The 19,817-nt window shown below is 34.0% G+C and overlaps 2 pseudogenes; one reads left to right on the forward strand and one right to left on the reverse strand.

Annotated features, from left to right (window-relative positions):
* Positions 1-283: 283 nt before the first annotated feature.
* LOC120090593 overlaps positions 284-19,817 on the forward strand; it is a 35,659-nt pseudogene continuing 16,125 nt past the window's right edge.
* On the reverse strand, positions 4,953-12,893 carry LOC120091183 (annotated as a pseudogene).

The raw sequence follows: 19,817 nt of genomic DNA on the forward strand, positions 1-19,817 counted from the left end.
ATACACAAACAATTTTTTTTTTTTGTTTTTTGTTTTTTAAAGTTGTGTTTTGCTTAAGCCACATATTAAGCTTATACATACTATTTTTCATTTATTGATTTCTTGTTATGTTATCTGCTTTATTAAGCCACATTCTCAAAACTAAACAAAAAAGTGTCTTTTTTTATATTGAAATTTGGCTAAGACTACCCATGTTCGTGTTCAATTAAAATAGATAAAAATCATTGGTTAAAAACGTCGTAAGAAAACGTGTACAGTTTTGGAAAACTATAAAGAAAAACTCATGGACAACAATAGAAAATTTAAAGAAGCATCACATATGAGGAGATATGGAGAAGCTGTGCTTGAGGAAACTCTTGAATTTACTACCACATATATTGAATACTCAAATAATCCTCATTTTACATTTGAAGTCAGCAATGCCCTGAAATTGCCTATTAGAAAAGATGTTCCAAGAATGAAGGCAAGAGAATATTTGGGAATATACGAACAAGATCCTTCCCACAATGAGACTTTGCTTACATTCTCAAAACTAGACTTCAATATATAAAAGGAGCGATGTGAAATCTGCAGGTACTTCGACAATTATTATTTTTTTTACTGTTATGTTTTTGCTTAGGATCTTCGATAATAATAATGTTTTCTAATTATTTTCTAAGTTGTTTTTGAAGAAACAATATTGTCACAAATTATTTAATCAAATCATCTAAAGGATAATTCTCCACATAAATAACAATATATATTTTTTTATTAATTTAGTTCAACTACTTCATATCTTATAGTCATTTCTGATTCTTAAAATATTGAATTTGAACACTTTTTTTCTTATACCAATTGCAAATAAATCAGGTCCAAAATATTAGTAGATATAACATATTGTAAAATAGTTACAAATATGATAAAATATTAGTAGGAATTTTGAGCCTATATGAAGCATCACATATGAGAGGACATGGAGAAGCTATGCTTGAGAAAGCTATTGAACGTAACCACACATCTTAAAACATATATTGAATACTCCAATAATCCTCATTTTGCATCTGAAGTTAGCAATGCCTTGAAATGGCCTATTATACCAACAACATCCTTCCCATAATGACACTTTGTTTACATTCTCAAAACTAGACTTCAACATATTACAAAATTTTCATCAAAAGGAGCTATGTGAAATCTGCAGGTACTCCTACCATTATAATATTCCATTTTCGTATCAAACAAGATAATTCTAACTGACTTTATTAGCATTATTTGTAGAAGAGAACAGTTATAATATGTTTCCATTTATTATTATTATTATTATTTTAAGTATCACGATGGGTGCAACGGGTATCGAAACTCCAACTATTATGAAAAAAGGTTTTGGTAATAATCATAGTTTAATGCTCCGCTTGGGATTTGCATTTGTAATCCTAAAAAGTAATTGAGGAAAAATCTTAACCACATATCTTCTTTGGTAAATCAAATTATTATTTAATATAAGAGAATCATTTCTAAATTTTAACAAAACTGTCACAACTTTTAGATTCAAGATTTTCTAAAACTTTGTTAATTTGTTAACAATTTAAATAAATATGTTATAACATTATTCATCCATATTAATATATTTTGTCATATCTATTTTCAAATTTTATTTGGTTCAATTTTTAATAATAATTATGTTTAACTTTTATCAAATAATTTTGATTAAACTAAATTAGTTAAAATTCAAATCATATAAAATTGAAAAAATATATTGTAACAAGTTATAAATTAACTATCAAAATGAAAGCAAGTAAAATAACAAACCTATTTTGATTCATATAACTAAACCACACAAATTTAATATTAATTTACTAAACATCTTAACTGGTTTTTTAATTTCAAATTAAATTTACCAAATATTATTTTACGAGTTTATTTTTGTAAAAGACATAGTATACAATAATTATTTTAAAGGGAAACTTTTAAGGATAGAAAAAGTATCAACCTATTTATAAAAATATATATATATATATATATGAATAGTCAGTAATAGACTTCTATCAGCGTCTATGTTTAAGAATGTACATGATTTCTTCTGTAAAACAAAAATAAAAGGAACAAAATATTCATGCAAAAGTTAATCAAGAATCCATTTCATTTTAGTTGCTTTTTTACTCTTTTCTTTTATTTAGTTTTTTTAATACAAGTGGGCATGAAAGTTTAAACCTAACATTAAACGTGAAAATTCTTCAAAAGTACAATACTTATTCAGGTGATTTTTCAAAACATTGATTTCTTATTGTGAGGTAACACAATTTTTTTTTTTTTTAATTTCGATAATATGTAGGGTGAGAAAATCAAACATCTATATCAAGATCGGTAGTATCCAAAACTTGATTTGTTTTTTTAAAATTAAACACTGGTAAAGGAGTAGACAAAAGAAAAGATGGAAGAAATTCGATGTTAATTGGCCTGATTTTACAAAACGAAAAACTAAAAGTCAAATAGCTACTTAACCGCAACTAAGTTCATATATGATTTGACTAAAAGGTATTATTAATCAATTATTAATATTTTTTTATTACTTGCATCTAATAATCAATGTTGATTGTATGATGATTATGTTAGAGTTAACATGCAAGAGGCGGAAGCAATTAGGATCTTAAGTACTCTAATTCCATTAATTTTAACAATCTAGCAAGCATGTTCATGTAAAAAAAAAATAGGGTTTCATAAATTATACATTTGTTGAACTCCTCAATTACTGAAATCCTGCTTAAATCTTCAAACGAAAACCTTGTAGACCACCAGTTTATCTTCCCTACTATTCTCTTGGAACATAGATTTGATGGTGAAACCTAAAATGAGGTTGAATCGTGAAGGGATTTTGGAGAAATTTTCCAGATTTTTAATCAATGGTCTAGAGAGAACATCTTCTCTTCCAACCTTCAATTGCATCACTTTCACAACAGATGTTTTTCCTGTTTTATTCTTCTTTAACATGCAATTTCATTTCTCAGGAGTTTAACATAAATCCCACTTAATTTGAATGGTAAAATGAGTGTTTAAAGCGGGAAAATCCCACTTAGGATATTTTCCATTTTCAATTGAACTTTTCAATTTTAAATTTTAAATTAAATTTTTATTTTTAAATCAGATTTCAAAAAGATAAAATGTAAAAAAAAACAATATTAATTCAAAAATTAATAATTAATAATTAATTTTCAAAAAAATTAAGTTTAACAATTAATTTTAAATAAAATTAATTTCAAATACTTAATTAAACAACTTTAATTAATTAAATTAATTTGATATTTAATTAATTAAATACCATTTTTCCAACATGAATCTCTATCCGTATAATTAATATTTAAATCAAATGTAACAATTTTCTAATTTTTCAATTTCGTTTAATTTGATAATTAAACATGTAATTATATCGTGTATGATTACTAATTTCCTTAATTTTTATTTGAACGCTTCAAATTTACTCATCACACGATTCTAAAGTTTAATCTGTTTATTACCTAGTACGGGGACCTAATCGACCTACATATCATGGGCTGCAATGATCTGAGATTAACCGGCTAAACTTTTTAACCTAATAGTTAACTACTAGGTCATTCTACTAAAGCTCAGTAGCTGCACTCCCCTCACTGTCGATATTTTTCTGTCCACTTGATTTAACCATAATCAGTAAGTCGACCCTTCACAGGTTGTTCGTAATAACAACCGGGTCGAAAATTGTTTTAGCCCCCGAGATTACATCTTGCTTTTTATGTCCCACTGATCCTTTAATGAACAATTGGTTTGTGATCCAATCACTAAACCGAGTTCTTTTTGGGTCAATGAGAGGGTAGGACCCTCTGTTTAAGAACTGAACTAAGTACTTAAGGAAATAACCTCTTTACTATTTCTAAAAGCAGGCAGAAGAGAATTCCATCTTTCACCTTATGTCCCCAATTATCTACAACATTTTACCCCTGAAATGGGAGGCTTATTAGGCTGGTGTTGTTGGGTCAACCCTCATCCATGAAAATCTAAGGATAATCCCAAAGAAACAAGAGTTCATAGTTAGTTCAGGATTAAGATCTAGTTATCTAGGTCATCACTTAGAAATAGTCAGTCTTAAACAGTAAACAACGTTATCATGTAAGAGTGACTTATTTTTTGGTCCGGTCTTATACAAACTCTTTGATCGATTTAGGATTACATCATTTGTATTAAATATAAAGTGAGCCACATCCAATAGTGTTTCCCGAATAAGGTACCCGGTATTATCTATATAATATAGACAATTTTTCCTATCTACTCGAACTTGATCCACTCTTATGTCTTCACATAAAGTCCAAGAACTTATGTAACAACCATGGATCTTAGTTTATTTGATATATTGCAATTTACATATTCAATAACAGTTTTATTGAACAAAACCTCAATAACATTTTTGTTGCAAATATAATATGTTTAATCTTTCAAACTGCGAGTTTTAGAACATACAACCTAATAAACTGCCACTTGAACTAAAAATCCAGTGGGTTTACATATATACAAATATATATAATGTTGAGTATGAGAGAATAAATAAATAAACTAAGGCATCGAATACCCAATAATTCTCCCACTTGCCCTAGATTTATCTATCTCGTACTCCTTGTCCCACTAGATGACTCTTTTTAGCTTGAGGGCTTTTGTAAAAGGATCAGCTAAGTTGTCTTCTAAGGCTATCTACGTGATGATAACATCTCCTTGGTGTACGATCTCCCTTATTAGATCGTACTTGCGCTGAATGTGGTCTCAACACTTATGGCTTCTTGATTATTTGGAATTTGAAACTGCTCCACTGTTATCATAATAGAGGGTGTGATCAACAGGTGCATATTTGGAACCAGTTCCGAATCAGTCAAGAAATATCTAAGCCATACTGCCTCCTTGGTTGCCTCGCACGCAGCTACATACTCCACTTCTATGTTAGAGTCAGTAATACAAGTTTACTTGATCCTCCATACTATAGCTCCTCCATTCAGAGTGAATACCGATTCCGCAGTTGATTCCCTTGAATCCTCATCAGTCTGAAAATCAAAATTATTGTATCTATAACGATCAAATATTTAGCACCATACATGAGCATATAGTCCCCCGTTCTCTGAAAATACTTGAAGTTATTCTTAACGGCAATCAAATGATCATATCCAAGATTGGACTGATATGTGCTGACGATTCCAATTGCATAGCATATGTCGAGGCATGTACACAACATGACATACATCAAATTTCAACTGTTGATGCGTAAGAAGTTTGTTTCATAACCTCAACCTCTTGAGATGTCTTAGGATATTGCTCCGTAGATAAATTAATTTCATGCCTGAAAGGTAACATACCTCTCTTTGGGATTTTACATTTTATACTTAGACAACATCTTTTCTATATAAGATGCCTGAGATAGCGCTTTTCTATTCTTGGGATTCCGAACTATTTGAATTTCAAGAACATATTGTACATCTCCCAAATTTTTCATTTGAAATTGCAATGTTTGTCATTTCTTAACGTTAACGAGGAATTCTACTTTATTTCCAACAAGTAGAATATCATCAAGATATAAAACCAGAAAAGCTACAGTCTTGTTGACACTTTTCTTGTAAGCACAAAGTTTATCAACATTTTGTTCAAATACACAAGATTTGATCGTAGTGTCAAAACTCATATTCAAGGATCGAGATGCTTGTTTCAACCCGTAAATGGATCTTTTAAGCTTGCAAAACTTTTGCTCTTGACCCTGCTCTATAAACCCCTTTGGTTGAGACATAGATACTCTATTCAAGATAACCATTCAGAGACGTTGTCTTGACAGCCATTTGCAATATTTCATAATCATAAAAAGCAACAACGAATAAAAGTAATCTAATAGATTTGATCATGGAAATTGAAGTGAATGTTTTTTCATAGTCCACCGCCTTTGTTTGGGTAAACTCTTTTTCCACGAGTTTAGCTTTGTAGGTCAGTACCTTACTAGCTTGCAACCAATAGGTTTTACCCCTTCGGGTTGATCTCCAAGTTTCCACACCGAATTGAAGTACATGGATTCCATTTCGAGGCCATGGCTTTTATCCATTGGTCTTTATCCACATTTTTCATTGCCTGTTTACGACATGTATAAATGATTTATTTATTTAATATGAGATATTTTAGGACAGGTAGTACCATTAACTCACAAAATCAATAAACTAACATCCAAGGTTATCTTTTGTAGCTTAAAAATTATGTAGAAACATACAAGTGGATCATATTTAAACGATAATCTAAATGGTCTATAGTAGATGTATAAGACAGGATACCTTATCTTGGTGACACTACGAATATGACCATCTTTGTACATAGTTGAACTATGACTTATTGTTCTTTAGAGGGATCAGTGATACTTAATGTGTTAAATGTATACAAGGGTAACTCGGTGATTTTGGCGCAGCTGTACTTACGACAATTTGTGATAGGTCATTGCATTGTTCACTGGTTATATCTAATGGGCACAAAAATATATTTGTAATACGAAGAGTGCAATTGTTGGTCATTAGTGGAGTGACCGGCAGTTAATGGATGTTGAATAATTTAATTATTAATTAAAGGAGTTTAATTAATTATTCAAGTACCATTGAAACTTCAATCTACAAGTCCAAAAGGTCTCATTTATAGCTCAACAGAGATTATTGAGAATTAATCTTGGATTAATTATAATTGTTAAAATTAATTGAGGTAATTAATTATATGTGATATAATTAAATTAAATTAAGTATATGTGATAAAATTAATATTATTATAGTATAAATTTTATTTTGAGAGGAATTAAGTATTTGAATATGATTCAAATACTATTTATATGGATGAGATTTACATAAATAAATCTCACGCGCATATCTTGGCATTGGTCAACCCAAGGCCTTAGTCGATCGTCGATGCTCAAGAGCTAAGGTTCTGACACTTAGCCTCCACTCGAAATTCCCCATTACTCCTTCTCTATTTTCTTTGCACTTTCACACTTATATGTTGTATCACTACAAGAAAAATAGCTTTCGGTGGTGAGTAAAATGCGTTGCTAAAAGCAAAAAAATGTCGCTAAAAGTATTAGCAACGCATAGAGGCGTATCACTGTGAGTATCACGATAGCCACATAGTCGAAAGTTTTATTGACATACTTACTATGCGTCGCTAAAACGTGACTTTTACTGATGCTAACGCGTTACTAAAAGTGTACTTTTCGCAACACTCGTTTTGTTGCTATTTGTGTTATACAGTGACGTTGAAAATTCGTCTCTAAAAGTAAAGTTTTAGAAACATATAAGATTGTTGCTAAATGTGGATCAATGGTTATTGCAAGTATCTTTTGCAACATATGTAAATGTCGTTAAATGTATTTTATTAATTAAAAAAAATAATATTCAATTTAATATATAAACCTGTTATCATTGGCACGAAACTATAATGTTAGCCAAAAACCTGTTATCATTTAATAACCAATTAATGCCACAACACCTCTATAATAGGACCTCGTGATGGACCTGAATGACTCTTCGCCGGCCTTCTACAATCACACAAATCCCACCGTATCTAACTTTGATTCCATAAGACTGAGGATGACATAAAATGCAGAATCAGCGTCAACGTTCCTCGTTCATATGCACAATCAAAAGTAGAATATACACTTGATGCTTTTTTGTTTAGTTAAACACATTAACATTTTAAGTCGTCGTTTTAATAACTAATCACGAATTCATCATATACGTCTGTAGAAGTATAGAAGACAAGATATGGATGTTAACCTCATTTGAAAAGTCAAATACTCCATCTTCAATCTCCTTGAATATGGTTGCGGCTGTCTTTACGAATGCCTGAATATGAGGTGCTTGTCATTTAATGAGATTGAATTTCTTAAATGTTACATGCTATAAAAATTACACCAACAAGCCTCAGTGTGCTTCAAAGTACTTCATAAGCATATTTCATGTAGTCACCTCTTCAACATTCTAGGCAGTTTTGGCAGATGCCTCCATGAATATTAAACCATGTTCCTTTGCAAACTGTTCACCCTCTTCTATGCTCCCAACCCTTCTATTAGCAAGATCACTCGTATTACCAATTAGCATAATTGTGATGTTTGCATTTGCATGTTGTCTTGCATCTTCTAGCCAGCTAACCAAGTGATTGAAAGTCTCCCTTCTGAATAACACAGTCACCACAATTCTCATGTAAAGAAGCAGCTTCGTAAAGGCACATTAGAATGAAAAACTTCACATTAAACATCCATTTCCAACACAGACTTCAAAGGAACACATCATGACAAGTTCAATCTTTTTAATCATTGAAGGATACATGTAAATATCCAACATTATTAAGATGAAGTGAAGAAGCACTTCGCATTAGCATACTTGTTAGTCATTCAAGAAGCCAAACGGAACAAAGTACGACCTGGTAATATCATAGACAAGCAAGGCACAGATCCGCAGCAGCACATGACGAAAATGGGGACGGTGTGACTAGATCTGGGTGTCAAACAGAGCGGCGGGAGGAACCACGAATAGATCGACGGTTGCTGGCGATGAGCAACGATGAACGGTGGAGCTTCAATAGTCCTTTGACTGGGTGCAAAATCCTAAACTTAATAGAAGAGGATTTCAAAAAATGAACAACTTTTTCCAAAAATAGGCAATGGCGCCACGGGGCCCGAAGGATCTCTTACCAAAGAGTTCCATGAGCGTGCTCGGATCGCTCTAATTTCACAGTGACCGAAATATAATAATATACATCCAAACGTATAGTTATGCAAACAACCAGTCAATTAAAGGCATGCTTTTAACAAAAATAAACGAGGGAGAGAGTTGCCATACCAATTGAAGACGTTCTTCCAACTTCGGAGATCAATGCAGCGGAAACCTCCGCGCGATCTACCAATGCCCAGTAGAATCCTCAGCTACAGCAGCACGAACACGAACGCCGTGGGGACAACCCGGGTATTCTCGGAGTGATATACGATCATTTAGCAAAAAACTCGGCACACTATACGATTGTTTAGGGAAGCTAATCATGTAGGAACTATTGTGCGATCGTTTAGGCGCGAGGTGGACAATCGTTTAGGCGTAGAGCGACTATCGTATAAGCTCTCGATTTTGCTTAAGTGATCGTTTATGATTCACCAGCACGCTCTTCTTTTTCTTTTGGACGAACTTTTCGAACGATTCAAAAAAATGAAACCAATTTCATTTTTATTCATCAGTTATTGCAATAACCAACGCATTGCCACTAACCCACGTCTGAACGTGATTTTGGATTAATTATCATATAATTAACCAATTAAAATATTCATAAATATAATCATATTATATTTTTACCCTATAGTTTGATATCACATATCCGCTATAGTATTTCTTTCTTTATTTGATATAAATCATATTTATATCTTATTTCCTCCAAAATAATGTAGCTCATACATTAGCCAATTATATCATATATAATCGAACTTCCTCTTGTCAATTTGAACATTTCAAATTAACCCAAACACTGATTCTTGACTTTATCCAAGCTACCTAGAGGACCTAATGGACCTATGGCTCAAAGCTCCAACGATCCGTGAATAACTGACTAAACTCTTTAGCCACGAGATCCACCATCCGTTAACTGTCAGACATTACACTAAAGACCAACAGCTGAACTCTTCTTACCACAAATATATTTCTGTGTCTAGTGGATATAACCAATCATGAGTACGATGACCCTTGACAGATGCTCGTAAGTATAGCTGAGCCAAATTATCGTTTTGCCCCTATAGTTACATCTCACTCCTTAAGTACAATTGATTCCTCTAATGAACAATACAACATAGTCCAACTATGTATGAACACCTCTCGGGCCAAGAGAATGTGTGTGGCACCACATTGTTCAAGCCCCAAAATCAGCTCTTAGAGGAGCTACCTATCTACTTACCCCTGCTTCAGGGAATGAATGAATTTCATCTAGTGTAGCTGAGTTCTCAACTCCCAAATGAGAGGAATCCCCAAAATGGTAGGTTTGAATTGGCGTCTTGGCCACTCGCACCCATACAAATTAAAGGACCGTCCTCAATGGCAAGAGTTCCCAACTCACTCAAGATTGAGGTCATGTTACCTATGGTCATCCTAGTGAAATGAAGTCTCTGTCATGAACGATGTTATATAACGAGACATTAACATTTCGTGATCAGGTCTTATAATAACTTTTTGTATTGGACACCCCCGTTCGCATGTCCCCAATATGAATGATCAGGATCGGACCATCTATGACAAGTCACAACACTTGTGACCATTCCACCAAGCGGGGCGCGTCTGTACCGTTACCAAGATAAAGTTTCCCTCCTATTGATGGCGGGAAATTAGGAGGTCAATTTTACTCGACAACCAAAATCCCGTGGACGCGTTATGCGATGCATGTTCCTAAGATATGTGTTGATAGTCATGCGTCGATGGTCATGCGTTTGAATAATATTACGTTAATGAATGTATGCGATGACCATGCATCTTGCCACAAGTTTTCTTACGATGGAACCAAGTATAATTTCAACGCAAGTTTCTCGGGTAATCCGAGGTCGAACACAGGGACTTGTAGCTATATGTTTGCAGTGATGTGCATCCGACAGTATTAATAAAAGAATGGAGGGGATGTTGCTAAGTTAATCTTACTCCTACTCCTATCTAACAGTCAACGAAATGAGAATATGTATGAAAGGTAGAGATACAAAAAACCTTGACATGAAATAAATGTGTGAAAAAATAGATAAAATGTGGAGATGTTTTCATTGCAATACTTAAGAGTGACTGCGAGGGCAACCCTAGTCAAAGTAAGCCAATGCGATCATGTAACACACATACAATAGTAAACCACCTCTCGGTGCGAATGTTATGGCTTCTATTGCTAGAACGCATACGATATATGTGCTAAGTGTATAGGGCCTACACATAATCCTCTATTCTTATTTATGCGATTACAAAATGACATCCACACAAATATGCGACCACATAATATCATACCTATTCCTAGGGTGCATGCGATGCAGTGTTGACAAACAGTGCTTATCTCTAAGTCCTTATCTCTTGCTTATGTCGATCTAATCTTACTCTCTCGAGTCTATATTCTAACCTAGCTCTCTCGAGCCATTAGATTCTTTCTTTAGACTTTCTCTCGAGTAGCTTTAAAGGGGTGTTGAGTACAACATAAAACAAGATAAACGCATGAACTTGGTTGACGCAATGTTGTTACTATCCCTAGTAAGCAACGCATACCTTGCTTAATGCGTCCAACCACTTACCCTCCCAGGAAGTTCATTGTTGCTGACTTTACTCATAGACAAGCAATGTGTTAGCCTATAGACAGGCGTTGCAGTAGCTTCACACTAAGAAAATAAGGTTAGTCATACACTTGCACAACGTATATCTCTCGGTGGGTTGCTACATGGTTCATATTCCTAATCCACATGACTAAGTATGAAATACCCAAGCACTCTCACTAAGTATTGCATTGAAAGTAAAGATGCTAAGCAAAGAAGATGGAGATAGAGTCGAAGGAACAGAGAAATGCATTGAAAACAGATTGTATTAATTCCTTAATTCCAAAATGTCATACAATACAACATGAGAAAAGAAAGGAAAAGGAAATGACTGGCTGGAAGCAAAGATTCTATTCGAGCAGATGTGCGTCAAGGCTGTCGATGGTGCCATTGATGGGCGAAGGAGTTGACTCTGTCGAGATCTAGCTCTGGTCGAAGGCTTCGGTCATCATTCGTAATGGATGAAGAAGGTGAAGAACTCTCAAGCGTCTTCTCACGCATTTTGTCTGGATCGCGAGGAAAATTCCCGATTGAAGGATAATCTCCGGATGATTTGAATTTCAGCTCATTGGCCTTTATTTATAGAGCTTGGATCACCGACAGTATTAATTGGACTGCTTTGAATCTGACATTCGGCGCGTTCGTCCTTTCTGAACCTCTGCCACTAACGACGTGGTAGGTGAGATGTCAACATCATCTTTTAGATTTTCTCGAGGTAGATGCATTGATGCATTTATTCCACCTACCTTGTGTTGATCCCATTAGTTTGTGTTGTCATGCACCTGCAATCATTCAATGGCCGCATTCGCTTAATACCGGAACTCTACACGATGACCACAATTGCCTGATGAGTGTAATTCCCATGCGATGAATGCATGTGGCTGATCACCGCAACACCCATGCGTTGATCTAATGCGTTTGCCTTGCGGTGGAGAGTTTCTCCTCATGCGGTCGTCTATGCGGTGGTCCGGTTTCTGCGTTTGCATTCATTTCCTACATTAGCTACAAATATAGAACATTGAACGCACAATTAACACAAAATAACGAGTTAGTTGAGATTCGATATGTTGATCGACGCAAGCTCATATTCTCGTTAATTCCTATCATGATCGACGCATATTCTACCTAACAACCTTCAGAATTCTAAGTAAAAGACCTAAGATGACATGCATTTCTACATTTCATCACCTATATCCATATACTACAGACCATTTTGGTTATCATTCAAAACATGATCCACTTGTATGTCACCACATATATGCTTGAGTCACATACAGATAAATAGAGATTTTATGTTTATTGGTTTGTGGTAAAGCAAATAAAACAAGAAACTGAGCAAAAATATGATGTGAAGTAAATATCATATATTATACAACACAAGCATTTGTACAAACTATTTACAAACTACAGGACACGAGACTTTAGGGCATCAACCCCAACAGAGCCATAATACCACATCGCATCCCCGTAGTGAATTTGCATGGCCTATGAAGTTCATCCATCGTGGCACCACTCCACAACAATGCGAGACTAGCCTAAAACCTCCTCTTAAATTAGAGCGTTGCGTAATGCTGTAGAGCGCCATGATGCCACAATTTTTGGGCAAACTAGACATGTTTCGGGAGATTTAGCCCTGTCTTGATTTTATTGGACAAAGTTAACATGTTTTCACTCTGTTAAATTTCAAATCTCGTTCTTTTGCTCAAAGTTTGAAAATCACTAGTAAATGACATAAAATATAATAATACTAAGCATAAACAACTATAAATAAAATTCAGTTTCATAATCTTGAAAGAAACATCTGACACCGAGACCCAAACACCAGAAAATACCAAGCAAACAGAGACCAATTGAACGGATTCTTCTCTGTTAGTGTTTCTCTCTCTCTCAATGCATATGTATTTCTTTCTCCCTATATATGCATTCTAATATGTCGTAGCCTCTATTTTGGCCTGTTTGGTTCATGGGAATAAGAGGTGGAAATAGAAAATGATATTCTATCACCATATTTGGTACAAGTTTTTAACCTTCGCGTGAGAATATCTTATTCCAAGGCATTTCATATTCTTATTCATGGAGATTTTTTATAACCACTTAAATATACGAGTTTTTTCCATTTTCAATGGTTTTTCTCTCTCTTATTTTTTATCTTTTTATTTTATTTGTTTTTATTTTTTATTGATATTGGTTAATTTATTTAATTTTGATAAAAAATGTTTAAATTCAATTTATAACTGACATATATAATTATTTTTATTAATAATCATGCTAATATAATAATTTATTCTATTATTGTAAATTAATATGAAAAACCATAATCTTTTTTTAAAAAAAAAATATGAATAATCATAACTAAATTTGCTTAAACTTCATTTTATTGATAATATATATTAAAATCATAAATTGTTTATTAAAATTATTAATTAGTCTTTAAAAAATAAAATTAGTTAACTAATAATAAAATAAGTTTATTTTTTAAAAATCATTTAGTTTATATCAACTTCTTTTATATAAATATAAGACTTATAATTGATATTAAACAATTAGTTAATTAACTCTTCAATTAACAAAAGTACAGAAAAAAAAAAAAGGAAAGTCGATATTTAAAACTACCATATTTTATAATAAAAATTGATAATATAAATATGAAATAACAAATTAATTGATAATAAATATATTAAACTGGAGGGTGAGTGAGTAAATTTAGTTATATTTGAATGGCTTAAAATTGATTTAATAACTTAATATAATAAAAATAAATTAACAAATGAAAATTAATTTTTGAAATTAATTTTTATTAATTTATACTTTATAATTGCATAAAAAAGTATAATACGTTCATAGATATCCTACTCCCATTCTCTACATAAACAAACACATTTATTTTTTATTTCCAGACATTTTCAAGACATCCTATTTCCAGAAATATTCTTTTTGTCCTTGTACTTTAATGATTGTTCAACTTTAGTCCCTGCAATTTCAAATATCTAATTGTAGTCCCTATACATTCTTCAAATCTTAAATTTAGTCCATACTTTTGTTTATTGTTAATTTTCTTTCAACTTTTGTTTGTAGGGCATTTTCACTCTCAATTTTAAAACATATTCATATATTATATTTTATAGCATGCAAATGATTATTATCATTAAGCCAATTTCGATAAAAATCAACTTTGAAGAATTACAATTAATATTTATTAAAAATACAAGCAGTAAACCTAGCTCCAACAGTACATGAATACTGACTAAACTCTTTAATCACGATATCCAATATTTGTTAACTGTTGGACACTCCACTAAAGACCAACAATTGCTTGTATTCTCAAAATTAGATTTCAACATACTACATGTTGGGTAAAAATTTAACTTTGCTTTTTAAAAGGAAAAAATTAAAGGTAACCAATCTTTGGTTGAGAATTTCACATTGGTAGTTTCTGAGAAGGGAGTCTTCTTTATGTACTCCAACTTTGGACTATGGGTTTGGGCTCTAAAGGGTACCTATATTTCGAACGGAGTGAGGAGATAGACCAATGTGGGTTGAATGAGGCGGGCATGGCGAGGAGTGTGTGTGATTATTTTTCAATAAAAATATCTTTTTTTATTTTTTTTATTTTTGTTGATTTTTTATTGAAAATTAAAATTTATGTATATATATATATATTATTAGTTATTGGCTTACTCGATCTACCCTGCCCATGTCTTCCACCTGTTCGCCCGTTCAACTTTCGCACGCACATTCAGATGCTGAACGCCTTTCCCTCTCGCGGTAGTTCACCTCTGAAGGCCTATAAAAGGTGTATTTTTCAGCAGTTCAGAGCACAGCATTCATTTTCATTCTCGATCGCTCTCCTCTATTTTTTCTCTCTCCATTTTCATTTTCCAAGCATCCAGTCAGAAAGGTGTGTTTCAGTTGGTAACAGTGCATTTTCGATCTAGTTTTTTTTGGGCTGTTTTATCATGGGGACGACATGGTAGTAATTCCTGAACTGCTTGCACACTTGGATAGAGTCATGAAACGTCTTAAAGAGAGTGAGCTCCATGACTCAGCCTATAACGAGCTTTTGTTTTGTTTGTTGCGTTTCAGACCATTTGCTGCTATCCTAAGGGTGTTGTCGTTTCCAACAATTTTATGATGAACTCTGCCAATTCACTCGACCACACCAACAACAACGACCTTATTACATCCGACCTCCACCCTTCATTACGGTTCGAAGGAGTGAACTTCAAACGGTGGAATAAAAAGATGTTGTTCTTTCTTACATGGGAGATCTGCTTCTGCCATGGTAAAACTTGACCAAAAGACAAAAGGGACAAAGAGAAAAAGTCAAAATCGTGGTTCCAACAACAAGAACCAATAGAAAAAAGTAGAAACCCCCTTCATAAGAAACGGTATAGTTCCTTTGCTTTATTTGTAATAAACCTGGACACATGGCTAGGAAATGTAGAAATAGGCGTCGACCTGCTAGTTACGAACCTAACAGAAGAACCATTAGCTGCCATGATCACAGAAGTAAATGTGATCGGTGCTTTTGAAGGGTGGTTGATAGACACTGGCGCTACGCTGAAGAAAATCAAAACATAAGGATTTCCATGAGTAGTGGAAGGGATCGTTCCATATTCCATTGAAATTGAACGCAAACAATTACACTCTAAAGCAGAAACTAACAGGTCAAGCATAAATCGAAACTACAACATGCTACAATAGGAATCAAGGGATAGAGTATGCATACCTTTGGAGAACCGTTCTTCAAGAATCCCTCGATCAGTCTCTAATGCGTCCAATAACAATAACACCCGAACGCAATGACCGGAACAACACGACCATGAACACAACGATCATCTGAATGCTCTTCAAACCCAATTCAGTCCAATTCGATTCACAAACTGAGTAAAGGCACTACCACAATGGTTATCTTGGTATTCTCGTTGTGAGAATCTAGGAGTTGTGGGCTCTGTATGATCTTGGCTTTAGGAAGAGACTGGAGGTCTTCGATCAAGTAGATGATCGAGCAAGTGGGAGACTGAAACCTATCACAGAGACTTTTCTACTCGATTATGTAACTACAATTAGCTGAGTAACTATCGTATAGTCAACTCTACATGATCGTTTAGTATTTGTCAACGCTATCACTTAGTGAAACTCTTTCACTTGATAGCTTGTCTCCGTGAGTACATTCTGAAAGAAGCAACCACTAAATTTAGGAAAACAAATTTTCTTTTATCTCACGGTTATAATAAAACTATCAATAACCTCCCACCCTATCGATTATTAAAGAAAAAAATTAATTATCATATAATTAATATATTATAAATAAATATGATAACCAACTTATCATATTATATTTATAACCTATAGTTTTAATATTTCATGCTATGAAACATATAAACCATAGTTCTTTTTCTATTTTATGGTATTTAATGTAAATCATATTTACATTAATTCATCCAAATAATGTATCTCATACATTACACCAATTATATCACACATAATTGAATCTACTCCTATTAATTTGAACACTTTAAAATAACCCCAAAATCTGATTCTCAACTTGTACCCATTAAGCTACGAAGGAGACCTTAGGGACCTGTAGCTTGAAGCTCCAATGGTACGTGAATAATTGATAAAGTCTTTAGTCACGAGATCCACCGTTAGTTAACTGTCGGGTACTCGACTAAAGACCGACAACTGGACTCTTCGTACTACAAATATATTTATGTGTCCATATTAACCAATCAACAGTGCGATAACCCTTAACAAATCGCTCGTAAGTACAGTTGGACCAATTTACCGTTCTGGCCCTATAGTTACTGCTAACGCCTTAAGTACCATTGACTCCTCTAATGAACAATAAGTCATAGTCCTGCTATGACTAGGTCAACTCTTCCAAAGGGAGGGTGTAGCCACTATGTTCAAGACCCGGAATCATCCTCTAAGAAAGCAATCTATCTACTTAACCCTGCTCTGGGGAAGGAGTGAATTTCTTCTTGTGTAACTGAGTTCCCAATGCCCTAATCAGACAAATCTCCAAAAAGGTAGGCTTGTTGAGTTGGCAATCTGGCCACACTCACCCATACTAATCAAAGGACCGCTCTCATAGATAGAAGTTCCCAAAACACTCAAGATTAAGGTCATGTCACCTATGGTCGTTTTAGCGAGATGTAAGTCTCAATTATCAACGACATTATATAGAGAGAAAAATAATCTCGTAGTCTGATCTTATACAAACTCTTTGTATAGGACACCCCCGCTCGCATGTCTCTACATGAATGGTAAGGATCAGATCATTTGTAGCACGTTACAACATTTATAACTATCTACAAAGTGGGTTGTATCCGTAGTGTCACGAGGATAAGGTATCCCTCCTTTGTCCTTATACTATAGACCATTTAGGTTATTACTTAAGGCATGATCCACTTGTATGTCTCATATACATGCTTAAGTTTATATAAAATAACTTAGATCTTAGTTTATTGGATATGAGTAAATGCAAATAAAATAACTCTTATTTTATTAATAATAATGTATGTATAATGTTTAAAAACTACGGAAGAATTAGGACACCAATCCCAAAAATCTCCAACTTGTCTTAATGCCTCGGGAGACTAATATACAATACATGAAAAGCCAGTATAATATACAATAAACTAGGTCATACTCAATACCCCAACATCATCTTCCACTTGCCCTAGACAAGATGCCGCATGTCCCGTAGACCCATACTCTCCAGATGTCCCTCGAACACTTTAGTCGTGAGAGCCTTTTTAAACGGATCAGCAATGTTGTGCTCCGACGCGATCTTCGTGACTATCACATTACCGCGATGCACAATCTCCCTGATCAAATGATATTTCTTTTTGATATGATTGCCTCTACGATGGCTCTGAGGTCCTTTAGTCTTTTTGCAGTTGTTGCTATTCTGAACATTTTAGTATTATGCAAGGCTTTTATGACTAACGACCTTAGTAAATACAAGTTATTTTCAATTGAACCAAAAACAATCTCCATACCATTCTTGAAACTAAACACTTTACTCTCAGAAAAGGAGACGGTATAACCTTGTTAAAGGAGACAAGAAATTGAGATTGAGTTCCTCTTGATATGAGGAACTACAAAAACATTATCTTGTCTAAAAATAACTTCAGCTTGTCTACAGCAACAACTGAAACAACCTCACCAATACCGACTCGAAAAGTCAACTTTCCATCTTCCAACATTTTCCAGGAACTAAATCCTCGATAGGAAGAAGTAACGTGGTTAGTAGCGTCTGAATCAAGTATCCAGGCAGAATCATCATTCTCTACCAAACACGTCTCCAAGACAAATAAATCACATTTACTATCTTTAGATTTCTTCCTCTTATGGAGAGTAGTGGGATCAGTATCATAACTTAAATAAGCTCCAAATTCCATTTCAGAGAATACTTCTCATCGATGAACTTCACTAGAGTCAGCAACAATTGCTTTCTCTTTTACTCCCTTGATATTAAAGAAAGATTAGAGATTATTTTGGAAACTGATGCTACTGGTTTCTTTGTCATCTATCCCTTTGTGCTAAAAAAAGTAAGAACTGACGTTCAAACAATTCTTGCAATGAGTCTATCGTCTGACGTGCAATGACTATGTTCTTAACCCTTTTGGCCAATGCATCAGGTATGCTGGAAAAAATTTGATGTTGGGACAACGAGTTAGCCTTCATCCACACCTAATATGCATTACGAATATTTCGCGGTGCATCAAGGGTCGGGACTTGAGGACATTCCTCAACCATGACAAACTCGAGGTCGTTTACCATGAAATATGTTTTAAAAAGACTGTTTCCAATGTATGTAATTGGTGCAATTAGAGGCAACTAACGGAAAATCATTCATATTGTTGAGAAAACAAACACATTGATCTACATTAGATTTTAGCAAATACTCGTTGAAAAACAACATCCAATACAGTTTAGCAAAACTGAAATGAACCCCGTGTGACATCTAGTTTCACAATGACGCTTTAGTGGTTTAGGACAAAAGCCACAGAAGGGTAGTCAATTTATCCCTCCTCTGAATTGAGACATTCTCAACCATTCATTAATACCAGAACAACTACTGTTCCTAGAATGAATAACCATCATTGATTTGGTCAAGAATCATTAACTTGCTTAACAATTTCCCATAAGTGTGACCTTTTATTTTTTATCATAGAGTTCCGCCCCAGGCAGCCAATCCGAAGGGAAAAATCCATTGGGGCAAAAACTAAAGTGACCCTACCCATTTCTAGAGTTCACCTTGATATTGACTTACTGCACAAAAGCCATCCAAAGGGGGACACTCCCAAGGTGCCACGAGGCAATGCAAGAAGATCTCACAGTGTAAACCATTGAAGGAGACCGCAGGACATGTTGACACACATCCTTCACCAACTTACTATAAACACTCTCTCCGTCCACCTTGATATTGACTCATGAAAACACTATTCGAAGGGGGATGCTCTCAGGGCACCACGAGGTCAAGCATGAATCTCACGGT

This window comes from Benincasa hispida, chromosome 11, assembly GCF_009727055.1.
Source record: "Benincasa hispida cultivar B227 chromosome 11, ASM972705v1, whole genome shotgun sequence".
In the NCBI taxonomy this organism is placed as follows: domain Eukaryota; kingdom Viridiplantae; phylum Streptophyta; class Magnoliopsida; order Cucurbitales; family Cucurbitaceae; genus Benincasa; species Benincasa hispida.